Below are 12121 nucleotides of genomic sequence, written 5' to 3' on the forward strand. Positions count from 1 at the left end.
AAAACAAATATTTCTAAAAGGTATAAAAAGCAAGTAAACAGCGCTGGGTGTGCGGGGAGTCTACGCTCCACCAACACGCACACACAAACATCAAACATTCTAAATATACAGAACATTGCTTTACATACTAAACGCAAGTATGCCTATACATACGTACAATCAGGAAAGGTAACAAACAATCCTTTAAGTTCCATAACTTACTAAAATCGAGTACACCTAAACATATGTACAATCAGAAAAGGTAACAAACAATCCTCCAAGTTCCACGACTCAACAGTCTCCATTTTCCACTCCTTTTGAACAATATGTCTCGCTTTAAGTTGTCAAGCAACTCGGTCTTCAGGCCTTATGTATCCCGTTCTTTCCAGGCCAAAGAAAAGCATATCCATCTCCTTTTCAAGGCCAATTCTGATTGTTAAGAAGTAGACTAAGCTGTAAGGTTACCAGGACAGTCTTTGTTCCTAAGGACGTATGATTCCCCATAATGCGCAATTGCTTACCAGAGAGGGGCAGTTGTGTGTGCGGGTCCACTTCTCTCAGCTTGAGCTTCTTCCCAGCTCCGGTGCACCTGTTTCCAGCGACTTCCTGTACGAGCTTCTCTGAGCAGTTTGCTGAGTTTGGCTGAACCCATCTTCCTGAGGTGATCAAAGTGCCTGTTCCCGTCCTGGTCTCCATTCTGCCAGCCTGTTCCTCTTCACTCCTTTTTCCTGCTTCTTTATTGATGACGTAACTTCATCGTGTTGCCTGTGGGAATATAAATGTTGTTTTTGCAGAGTTACATTATTTAGAAGGAAGGAATGTGGTACCGAGATATGCTTGCAGTGATAAGAAAGCTCAAGAAAAAACCTTGTAAAATGCAGACAAACGGAATCGTTAGAGCAATTAGGAGAAAATCATGGTGTTAAGTCAAGTCAGATAATTGAAGAAATATTACCACTTTAAACAGTAAAAGTGTCAAAAGAAATTTGAAATTTGAAATTTAGCAGGCCAGCAACTGAAGGCCGTGCATTGTCTGTGAAGCATCAGATAGATTGTGAACCTGGATTACTCACTCAGTGGGGAAACAGGGGAGGGTCCTGTCATCAAAAAGTATATAAACTGTGTTTTGGAACTAGTAGATGCGCTCTCTCCTGCTTGTGGGGCGCCCGCCATTGCAATCGCGAATAAATTACTACTTCACTGAGATCCTCGCCTGAGCCTAAGTTATTGGCTACAGAGTGTTTCTCACGACGATGCACAAGAAATACATCGAGTGATGGAAAGAGTAAAGAGAGATGAGAGACACCGTTGGTGGGACACTTTGTTTGGATGGTCACCAGCTGCCACAGGAATCTTCAACAAGATGCTTCACCCTGTTATTATTCAGTTAATACTCACTGTATTATGCTTAATACTGACAATTAGATTGTACGTTAAACTTTGGTTTATGGTAAAACGCTTAGCATCCCTACACAATGTACATACGCTCGATAAACCTTGTCCCGAGGATGTATGTGATATCCCTGACATATTCATAATGTCGTGAAGCTTGAGTGACTATAGTCATGGGGTGGATTATGTGGTGCAATTGCCCAAAGTAACTAGGGAAATAAAACTAACATTCACATTTTAGAGAAAATGTACAGCACTGAAGAGGTTTTCAGGGTAGGGCGTAGCTGCATTACCTGAGCGTTCCCTAGGCTTCCAACCTTAGATGCTATCGCTCTGGGGGAACCTGGTGTGCTAGCTCTAAGGAACAGTACGGAGCGTAGAGTGGAGTGGAGACACCATGGCTAGGCTCTGTGACCAGGTGGGGACTCGATTGTTCTTGTGCACACCAAGACCGATAAGCTTCACTTTTTGCTACCCTGAGCCAAGGACCTGTCATGTTTTGAAAAATTCTGTACCCTAGTGTACTTTTGCTCATTATAATATCATTATAATACCAAAACACACCTCCACCCCAAAAGCTACCCGCCTCCAAGGTGCGACCACCCCTCACCGATCATTCGCTCTGAATTTCTCGGAGCCTATTATTTTTAAATGGAGACGGGAGAACTTTTCACCAATCATAACTAAGATATTCTTGACTAGAGTCACTCAAGCTCCACCTGAAAGATAGAAAATACTATAAATTGGCCCAAGAAAGAGGGGATGTCAGGGAAGATACCACCGTCAGGGGAGATACCATCCCGAGGGAATACACCATCCCGAGGACCTCCTGACTCCTGGGACCAGTCGACGGTCTGAGCCTCTCTTCCCCCCCATTGGGACGCCTTTGGGTGAGATTTGAACACTTGGTTATACTGTGTGTCTCCGTGGAAACTTAGAAATCTCTATAGAGTCTTTGTGCCTTTTAACGCATTAATTTCCAGGCTGCGCACCTGTGTCACCTGTGTATTTCATGCATGCTGGCTTGCTTTTGCAGACAGTCGCTATCGCCGGCAATCCAAAGAACCTGTGTACCTGTTGCTGTAATAAATTGCACTTGATTGCATTGTTCCTAGTCGTGACAGTTCTCATTAAATGCGACTAGAGTAAGGGTGGTTATACGTTATTGGTGAAAACGTGACCGTGGTAGTTCAGTGCTCTGAATCCAACCAGACCCCTAACGGTTAATGCGTTATTGGTGAATCTGTATTGTGATAGTTCAGTACTCTGAATCTGAACTATATCTTTTGGGGACCCGAACATCGAATGAGCCCTTGATAAAATTATTAATAGGTCCCCAGAGGGAAGAGGTGTATTTTTGGTAGATACTGGAGCGGAGAAATCAACTATTAGAAAATTACCAAAAGGGGTTAAGGAAGGAAAGAGGAATACCATGGTAGTAGGAGCAAAAGGTGAGCCCTTTAAGGTTCCTATATTGGAAAATATAGAAATAGAATCAGAAAAGAAACTATGTCTCAATGACCTATTGCTGGTGCCTGAGGCTGAGCACAATCTATTAGGAAGGGACTTAATAATAAGATTAGGGTTGGAAATCAAGAGCCAGGGGGGAGAATTAAAAATTCAGCTATATACCCTAACCCAAGAAGATGAGGGAGAAATAGACCCACATGTATGGTATCAAGAGGGAGATTCAGGAAAATTAGATATGGAACCCTTGGTAGTAGAAATAGTGGATCCACAACAGCCAATAAGGATTAGGCAATATCCTATCCCATTGGAGGGGAAAAGAGGACTCAAACCAGTTATAGACAGGTTGCTCCAAAAGGGGATGCTGGAACCATGTATGTCCCCACATAATACCCCCATTTTGCCAGTATAAAAGGCTGATGGATCATATAGGTTGGTTCAGGATCTTAGGGCTGTGAATCAGCGAACCATAACCAAATTTCCAGTGGTGGCTAACCCATATACTTTATTAAACCACCTAACACCTCAGCATAAATGGTATAGTGTAATAGATTTGAAGGATGCTTTCTGGGCCTGCCCATTAAGTGAAGGGTCTTGGAATTACTTCGCCTTTGAATGGGAAGACCTCGAAACAGGAAGGCGACAACAGCTTAGATGGACTGTACTTCCTCAGGGATTTACTGAATCCCCAAATTTATTTGGCCAAACCTTAGAAAAATTATTACAACTTTTTGAGGTAAAGAGGGAAGTGAAATTGTTGCAATATGTGGATGACCTATTAATAGCTGGGGAGACTGAAAAAAATACACGGAGAACCACTATTGAATTACTTAATTTCTTAGGGAAAAAAGGATTGAAGGTCTCAAAATCTAAATTACAATTTGTGGAAAAGGAAGTAAGGTACTTAGGACATTGGCTTAGCCAAGGAAAGAAAGGAAAGAAAAAATTGGATCCTGACAGGGTATCTGTGATTTTAGCCCTATCATCACCCAAAACGAAGAAGGAAGTGAGGCAACTGCTTGGCCTCTTGGGATATTGTAGACCCTGGATTGAAGGGTTTAGTGAAAAGGCAAAGTTTTTATATGAAAAATTGACTGGAGAAAAAATTAAGTGGAACGAGGAAGATGAGGAAAAGTTGAGGTTGATCAAGAAAACGTTAATAGAAGCTCCAGTGCTGAGCCTCCCAGATTTAGAAAGACCCTTTTATTTATTTATAAATATTTCTAAGCAAACTGCATATGGAGTACTAACTCAAGAATGGGCAGGAATCAAGAAACTTGTGGGATATTGTTCCAAACTATTAGACCCTGTGAGTAGGGGGTGGCCAGTGTGCTTACAGGCAATTGTGGCTACTGCCTTACTGATTGAGGAAGCTAGAAAAGTCACTTTTAGAGCATCTCTGAAGATATATACTCCACATAATGTTAGGGGAGTACTCCAGCAAAAGGCTGAAAAATGGTTAACTGATAGTAGGATGCTGAAGTATGAGGCCATCCTGATCGACTCCCCTGATTTAGAACTAAAAGTAACTGCTGCACAGAGTCCTGCGCAATTTCTATATGGGGAACCCCTAACAGAACTACAACATAACTGCATGGAAGTGATTGAATTGCAAACCTAAATCTGACCCGATCTCAAGGAGACAGAATTAGAAACAGGGGAAAAATTATTTATTGATGGATCATCCAAAGTAGTAGATGGAAAAAGAAGATCAGGGTATGCCGTCGTAAATGGGGATATGGTCCTAATAGAATCGGGACCACTCAGCGCTGCCTGGTCCGCTCAAGCATGTGAACTTTATGCATTATTACGAGCCCTAGAACTATTGAAAGGAAAAAGTGGCACTATTTATACAGACTCTAAATATGCTTATGGAATAGTCCACACATTTGGGAAAATTTGGGAAGAAAGGGGACTCATAGGCACCCAGGGAAAAGGGCTGATTCACCAAACTTTAGTTACTCAAATATTGCAGGCATTGAGAGGACCTAGGGAGATTGCTGTGGTACATGTCAGAGGACATCAAAAGGGAACTGGCTTCCACATAAGAGGGAATAACCTAGCGGACAGAGAAGCTAGGGAAGCAGCTCTTAGGAAGCATGATGTAGTCCTAACCCTACAAGAAACGGATAACGGAAAAGGGACACAAGAGAAAAAGTATACAGAAGCAGAAATAAAAATTATAAAGACCATAGGAGCAGAACTGAAAGAAGGAAAATGGATTCTGCCTGATGGAAGAGAAATACTGCCAAAGGAACAAACTAGACGTCTACTTTTACGGCTACACCTACAAACCCACTGGGGAACAAAAGCACTGAGTGATCAATTTCTAAAATTTTATGGGTGTGTAGGAATATATGAGATAGCCAAACAAACCGTCCAAGGATGCTTAACGTGTCAAAAGGTAAATAAGAAGGCATTTGGCAAGCTCCTGCTGGAGGACGAAGGATTGCATATCGACCATTTGAGAGAATACAGGTGGACTTTACTGAACTACCAAAAGTAGGAAGATATAAATATCTGTTGGTGATCGTGGATCAACTAACACATTGGGTAGAGGCTTATCCTGCAGCATGAGCCACCACTGCAGTGGTAGCTAAAAACCTGTTGGAGAATGTTACTCCTCGCTTTGGTTTAATCGGGAGCATTGATTCCGATCAGGGGACACACTTTACTTCAAAAGTTTTAAAGGCTTTGACTGTGGCCCTGGGCATTAAATGGGAATATCATATGCCATGGCATCTTCAAAGTTCTGGACGAGTCGAGAGAATGAATCAGACAAACACCAATTGGCCAAATTGATGATTGAGACTCAATTGAGAGCCCCTCTGCTGCTACAGTCATCAAAGTCTTTTGCTGTTATGCCCCCTGTTGACCTGAACGTGACTTTTGACCCAGGCCTATCGGCCTTGAAAAGGAGATGGATATGCTTTTCTTTGACCTGGAAAGAACGGGATACATAAGGCCTGAAGACCGAGTTGCTTGACAACTTAAAGCGAGACATATTGTTCAAAATAACGGTTAATGCGTTATTGGTGAATCTGTGATTGTGATAGTTCAGTACCCTGAATCTGACCGGGCCCATAACGGTTAATCGGCTACACCCCTTAGCGCGACACAGGTCCACATCCTTGTTGTGCTGGGGCCCCAGTGCTGGATGCACTACTCCATGTGAGGTCTAACAAGAACAAAGTAGAGGGGGAAAATCGCCTCCCTCAGCCTGCTGGTCATGCTTCTTTTGATGCAGCCCAGGATACAGGAGGGTAGGGGAGAGGACAAGAGGTCATGAAGGACAAGAAATTCATCAGGAGTAATCAGTATGGATTCACCAAGGGGAAGTCATGCTTGATCAACCTGATAAGCTTCTACAAATGAAATGGTGACCCTGATGGATGAAGGGAGAGCAGCGGATATAGTCTTCCTGTACTTCAGTAAGGCCTTTGACACTGTCCCTCATAAGATCCTCATAGACAAGCTATTCATGTTCGGGTTAGATGGGCAGTGAGGTGGATTAAAAACTGGATGAATGACCTGGCCCAGAGGGTGGTTGTCAGTGACACAAAGTCTAGTTGGAGGCCAGCAACTAGTGGAGTACCCCAGGGGTCAAAATTCAGTCCAGTCCCATTCAACAACGTTAATGATCTGGATGATGGCGCAGAGAATACCTGAGATGGTGTGCTGGGCCTGGCTGAGATGGAGTTAACTTTCCCTGAAGCAGCCCATACAGTGCTGTGCTCTGCACTTGTAGCTAGAACAGCACTGGTATCATACCAGTGTTGTGTCTATTGCTGCACAATACTGGTACCACATCAGGACTCCCTCCAAGCCTCCAAGAGCCAGCAGGCTGGGGGTGTGCAAGACATGGGGAGGGGACATCACCAGGGCAGCAGACCTAAACCGACCAAAGGGATATTCCTTACCATATGATGTCACACTCAGCAATAAAGTGGGAAAGGGGAAGGGGGGGGGGGGCTCTCCTTGTGGAAGCATCTGTCCTCCCAAACAACCGCTATGTGTATTGAGGTCCTGCTTCCCAGGATGTGGCCGAACATCGCTCATTGATGGGAAGTAGAGAGTAACTGCTTTTTCTCTCTCTGTGCTTCTGTGCAGCCTTTCCTTCTTTTCTTTTTTCTTTTCTTTTCTTTTCTTTTCTTTTCTTTTCTTTTCTTTTCTTTTCTTTTCTTTTCTTTTCTTTTCTTTTCTTTTCTTTTCTTTTCTTTTTTCTTTTCTCCTCTCCTCTCCTCTCCTCTCCTCTCCTCTCCTCTCCTCTCCTCTCCTCTCCTCCCTTCCCCTGCCCTGCCCTGCCTTTTTTTTTCACCTCTCCCTTTTCCCTTTAATTAAATCATCCTTATCTCAAACCTTGAGTTCTCTGTGCCGTTCCGTTCCTCTTTGAGGAGGGGGACTGAGAGAGTGACTGTGGTAGAACATAGCTGCCCACCTGAGGAAAACCACCACAGGTGGTTGTCCTGGTTTCGGTTAGAATAGAGTTAATTTTCCTCCTAGGAGCTGATATGGTTCTGTGTTTTGGATTTAGGATGAGAATAATGTTGATAACATGCTGACGTTTTAATTGTTGCAGAGTAGTGTTTACACTAAGAAAAGGACTTAGCTTCTCGCTCTGTCTAAGCTTGGTATCCCCAAAAAGTAGCACTGTTATCCCAGTCTCTTCTACCCCCATCATATTTAGGGTTTCATTAGTTAATTTAAGCCCTGATACTTTACAGGCCAGTAATGACCTAGCTGCCCCAAAGTATTGGGTTTACTTGGCAAGGTTCTGGTAGCTGGGGGGCCTGCAGTGGTAGCCCCTGTGAGAAGAATCCAGCAGCTGCCCCGTGGCAAATAAGAGCCAGTTTCAGCTGGCTCCAAAGGGGCCCACTTCTGCCCAGAGCCAAGCCATGAGCAACGCAGTTTGTGCCTCTGCAAGAGCACATCCAAGAAAACAAAAAAAAAAAACCTGCTGCACAACAGCATCTGGGAGAGCGAGGAGTGAGAAACCTCCCTGCAGACACCAAGGTCTGTGAAGAAGGAGGGGGAGGAGGCACTCCAGGTGTTGGATCTGAAGCCCGTCTGCAGTGCATGGAGAGGCCCATGGTGGAACAGGCTGTCGTCCCCCCCCACAGTCCATGGTTTACCATGACGGAGCAGATCTCCACACTGCAGCCCGTGGAGAGGAGCCCATGCAGGAGCAGGTGACTGGGGGGGGGAATCTGCTGCCCATGGGGGTCCCAAGCTGGACCAACCCGCTCCTGATGGATAGACCCAGTGGCACCAACCAGGAGCAGCTCCCAAAAAGGTGCTGCCCGTGGAGAAGCCCACAGAGGACCAGCCCAGGAAGGACAGCACCCCGCAGGAGGGACCCCACGCTGGAGCAGGGGAAGAGAGCGACCATGGAGCAGTGGAAACGAAGCATCATGGACAGACTGCCACCCCCAATCCCAACCCTTCTGCACCACACAGTGAGGGAAAGAGGTGGAAAAGAGTGGATTGGGGAAGGTGCCCCCAGCTTGTTTCTTTGTTTCTCACTGCTCCAGCCCGTCAGCAATAGGTAATAAATTTTATTAATCTCCCTCTGCTAAGTCTGTTTTGCCCATGACGATAATTGTAGAGTGATCCTCCTGTCCTCATCTCAACCCTTGAGCACTTTTCATTTATCAAGGGCTTTCAGTGGGACTAGTTTTCTGAGAAGCCCTGACTTCTCTATTCTGAATTTATAACAGCAATCTCTCCTCCTTCTTCCACTCCAGCTGCTCCTGTTATATATGGAGTGGCAATTTGTGTCCAGAAAATGGTTGATATTAATAAAGAAGGGGGAGATTTGAGAGTGTGGCCATGGGGATTGGAAAGCCCCGTGGCTGATGATAACATTAGACTCTTAACAACGAGGCCATCAGGAATATAAAAGAGTTTAGAGGGAACAAAGAAGGGTGATTCAGGAGACTCCATGAATCTTGTTAGTAGCTTTCTTCACAACTCTTTTCTCCTGTCCTGACAATAGAAAACAATCCACATATTTGTTAACATTAATACCGCCTTGGGAGGTTGTAATTGCTCCAAAATCTTTTTAGAACTTACCCAAATAGATAGGTGGCCCTGTAAACCCCTGAGGTAAAATTGTCCACCTATATTGTTGCTTCCGCCCCCATTTCAGGATCTTTCCAGTCAGAGGTGAATATATGTTTTCTCTCAGGGCCTGAGAGCACTCCATTAATAACACTGTTATTCCAGTCTAACAATTTACTATTTGAATGCCCAATTTAATCATCAAATCCCTTCCCAAAAAGTTAGTCCCTGCCTTGGGTACATACAATAATTGCCCAGTGATCATTTTATCCCCTAGTCTCAGCTTGGTATCCCCCAAAAGTGGCACTGTTATCCCAGCCCCTTCTGCCCCCATCACTTTTTAGGGTTTCATTAGTTAATTTAATCCCTGATACTTTACAAGTCAGTAATGACCTAGCTGTTCCCCAGTGTATTGGGTTTGATGGCAAGGTTCAGGGGGTGTGAGAGGTGTGGGGGTGGGAAACTGCAGTGGCAGCCCCCGTGAGAAAAACCCAGAAGCCTCCCCGTGGCAGGTAAGGGACAATTTCATCTGGCCCCAAAGGGGCCCACTGCTGCCCAGAGCCAAGCCATGAGCAATACAGTCCATGCCTCTGTGAGAGCACAGCCACGAAAACAAACAAACAAAGAAACAAACAAAAACCTGCTGCTCAACAGCAGTTGGGAGAGCGAGAAACCCTCCTGCAGACACCAAAGTCAGTGCAGAAGGAGGGGGAGGAGGCGCTCCAGGTGCTGGAGCCGAAGCCCCCCTGCGGCCACTGGAGAGGCCCCTGGTGGAGCAGGCTGTTCCCCCCTCCCCGATGTTTGGGAAACTGACCAAACACCACAGCAAATATGCAAATATACCAAAACTTCTAGACTGTTACTTAGATAATGCCTACATCCCCTTTCCCTGCTCATTCAACTTCAAACAGCTCTGTTAAATACTACATGCCACACCTTTAACACCTTCAGCAACCCTTTTTACACTTCCTTTATCTTTCTCCAGCCTGTACTTTTCTAATACCAGCACCAAAGGCTCAGTCAGGGTCCAACTTAATTCCATACCTTGTCCCTCCAAGATACTGAAACAACATATCAATATAGCATATTTCATCCCATTTTCCTTCTTTCTTCCTTCTTCCACTCCAGATATTCCTATTCGAAGTGGCCAGCCTGGCCACACTTAAAGCATCTTATCAAAGCCTGTCTCTGCTAGGACTCAGGCCACAAAACAGGCAGCCTTCTTTGCCTGCCATTCCTTCATCTCTCTTCCTCTCCTTTCCATCCTGGCCCTGACTCCCCCTGAAGATTTTCTTCCTCTTTCTCCAACCCTCTGCCTCACTACCCGCTGCACTGTCAATACCATTAGTTTCACTCACTCTTTTTTTTTTTTTTTTTCCTTCTTATCTCCCCTCCGGACACACACCTCCAGGGCCTCCCGCAGGAGGGTCCCCCAGTGACTGTTCACTACATCCCCCCATCTTCTGAAGCATTTTCTGCATATTTTGCCAGGCTTTAATCACACAATGAACTTTCAAGAGCCCTTGGGATACTGGGTCCTCAGGTCTCATCCCCAAGTACTTTCTCATTCTGACCCCCCCCAAGTCTCTCATATGATTTCTGTGTTGCACACTATTATTATTCCAGCCAGGATTGGCAAGTGGGTATTTCTGCCCTGCTGGTATTACCCCTGGTCCTGGAGGATGAGCTCTTTCCCATTCTTGTATAGCAGCTCTCCTCCTGATCATTCCCATTTCTTTCCCTGTAAACAACATTATAGACATAATTCCCTCCCCCAAGAGTATAAATCAGGTCGTAGGAACTGGTCTAATTGTTCAACTAGGCTGTTGGGGTCCTCGAATAAAGACTTCCTCTCCTTAAAAATCCTAACCTCCCTGCTGGTAAGGAGGAGGGGGTAGTTCACCTAGGAGGATACACGGTTAGTGTTAGTACTGTTAGTATCAGGGAAGGCAAAATTCTCAACATATCGTCTACCTTGTTCTAATTCTTGCCGGAGCCTAGGGTACAATACTTTTTTTAGGGACAGTGTTAATTACAGTCCCTGTCTCCCTTCCTGGAGTGACTGCTGCTGCCACCAGTTCAATATTAAGATTATAGGGAGCATAACTTGGCTCCTTCTCTGAAAAAGGAATCTTATTGTTTACACATAAATTTAAAGCCTGAATTTTCATCAGACCCGTATTTTGGCCAAAATACTGCTGTTTCCTTAATTGGTTCTTTTGTCCAGACTGATACACAATATTTAACCTTTTTTTTTTTTTTTTAAATTATTCTTCTTTTACAATCCCTCTAATTTTGGGATTATGTTTCCAATTTCTTATCATTCTTCAGGAAGAACTATTAGTAGGCACTCCCCCAGGGATATCTCCCTGTCCCCTGGAACTCATATTTTCCCATTTTTCCTAACCCTCGCCAGTATGTGCTACAGAATTTTCCCTTCTGCAGTGTACCACACACCAACGTACTGAAAGATGGGGGTGTACCGCCAAGCACTTCCCCGTGCCAGCGTTACCGCACACCTGAGTTTACCAGATTCCCTGGTGTACTTCCAAGCACTTCCCCGTGCAAGGATTACCGTACACCAGATTCCCCTGGTGTAGTGCCAGCACTTCCCCGTGCAAGGGCTTACCATACACCAGATACCCGACCCCCAAGGCAATACTTAATATTTCTTACCTTGGTCTGTGCACAGAGTTACCGGATCGATTCTTAAAAACCCGGAGTGCCTACCTTCTTCCTTTCCCCACTACTTCACGGATCCTGCCTCTTTAACCAGTCTCGGGCCCTCTGTCAGCTTTCTGCAGAACCGCCACCGTCGATGCACAGGACCGCTGAAATCAGCGGGGCATGCCTTCCTGCTGCTGCGGCGGTGGAGCTCCCCAGTAGGTGACTGGATCCCGGACGAGCCCCCAAATCGTGAGAAACACTCTGTAGCCAGCCTGCTAAATTTCCCCACTGTTTCCCCACTGAGTGGGTAATCCAGGTTCACTATCTATCTGATGCTTCACAAACAATGCATGGCCTTCAGTTGCCGGCCTGCTAAATTTCAAATTTCTTTTGACATTTTTACTGCTTGAAGTGGTAATGTTTCTTCACTTATCTGACTTGACTTGACACCATGATTTTCACCTAATTGTCCTAAGGAGTCTGGTTGTCTGCATTTTACTAGGTTGCCTGCTAAACTTTCTTATCACTGTAAGCATATCTCAGTACCACATTCCCT

The 12121-nt window shown here is 45.0% G+C and overlaps 1 long non-coding RNA gene across 1 annotated transcript in view; it reads right to left on the reverse strand.

Moving 5' to 3' along the window:
• LOC140000552 (uncharacterized) overlaps positions 1-11931 on the reverse strand; it is a 31597-nt gene extending 19666 nt beyond the window's left edge. The window contains exons 1-2 of the long non-coding RNA XR_011805597.1: positions 11575-11931; positions 501-744 (exon numbers count right to left, since the gene is read on the reverse strand). This is a non-coding gene — a long non-coding RNA (uncharacterized lncRNA). The remainder of the gene's footprint in view (positions 1-500; positions 745-11574) is intronic.
• Between the last annotated feature and the right edge of the window lie 190 nt (positions 11932-12121).

The sequence above is a fragment of the Anas platyrhynchos genome, chromosome W, assembly GCF_047663525.1.
Source record: "Anas platyrhynchos isolate ZD024472 breed Pekin duck chromosome W, IASCAAS_PekinDuck_T2T, whole genome shotgun sequence".
NCBI lineage: Eukaryota > Metazoa > Chordata > Aves > Anseriformes > Anatidae > Anas > Anas platyrhynchos.